The sequence below is a fragment of the Physeter macrocephalus genome, chromosome 11 (genome assembly GCF_002837175.3).
Source record: "Physeter macrocephalus isolate SW-GA chromosome 11, ASM283717v5, whole genome shotgun sequence".
Lineage (NCBI taxonomy): Eukaryota > Metazoa > Chordata > Mammalia > Artiodactyla > Physeteridae > Physeter > Physeter macrocephalus.
The window spans coordinates 16,484,759-16,485,303 of NC_041224.1; the positions used below are offsets into that span (position 1 = coordinate 16,484,759).

At 38.5% G+C, this 545-nt stretch overlaps 1 protein-coding gene across 23 annotated transcripts in view; it reads right to left on the reverse strand.

Moving 5' to 3' along the window:
• KIAA1217 (KIAA1217 ortholog) overlaps positions 1-545 on the reverse strand; it is a 329,171-nt gene that overhangs the window by 144,468 nt on the left and 184,158 nt on the right. The window lies entirely within an intron of this gene.

Genomic DNA, 545 nt, shown 5'->3' on the forward strand with positions numbered 1-545 from the left:
CTGCCGAGACTGAACCAGGAAGAAACAGAAAATATGAACAGACCAATCACAAGCACTGAAATTGAGAGTATGATCAAAAATCTTCCAACAGACAAAAGCTTAGGACCAGACGGCTTCGCAGGTCAATTCTATCAAACACTCAGAGAAGAGCTAACACCTATCCTTTTCAAATTCTTCCAAGATATAGCAGAGGGAGGAACACTCCCAAACTCATTCTATGAGACCAGCATCACCCTGATACCAAAACCAGACAAAGATGTCACAAAGAAAGAAAACTACAGGCCAATATCACTGATGAACATAGATGCAAAAATCCTCAACAAAATACTAGCAAACAGAATCCAACAGCACATTAAAAGGATCATACACCATGATCAAGTGGGGTTTATCCCAGGAATGCAAGGATTCTTCAATATACGCAAATCAATCAACGTGATACACCATATCAACAAACTGAAGGAGAAAAACCATATGATCATCTCAATAGATGCAGAGAAAGCTTTTGACAAAATTCAACACCCATTTATGATAAAAACCCTGCAAAA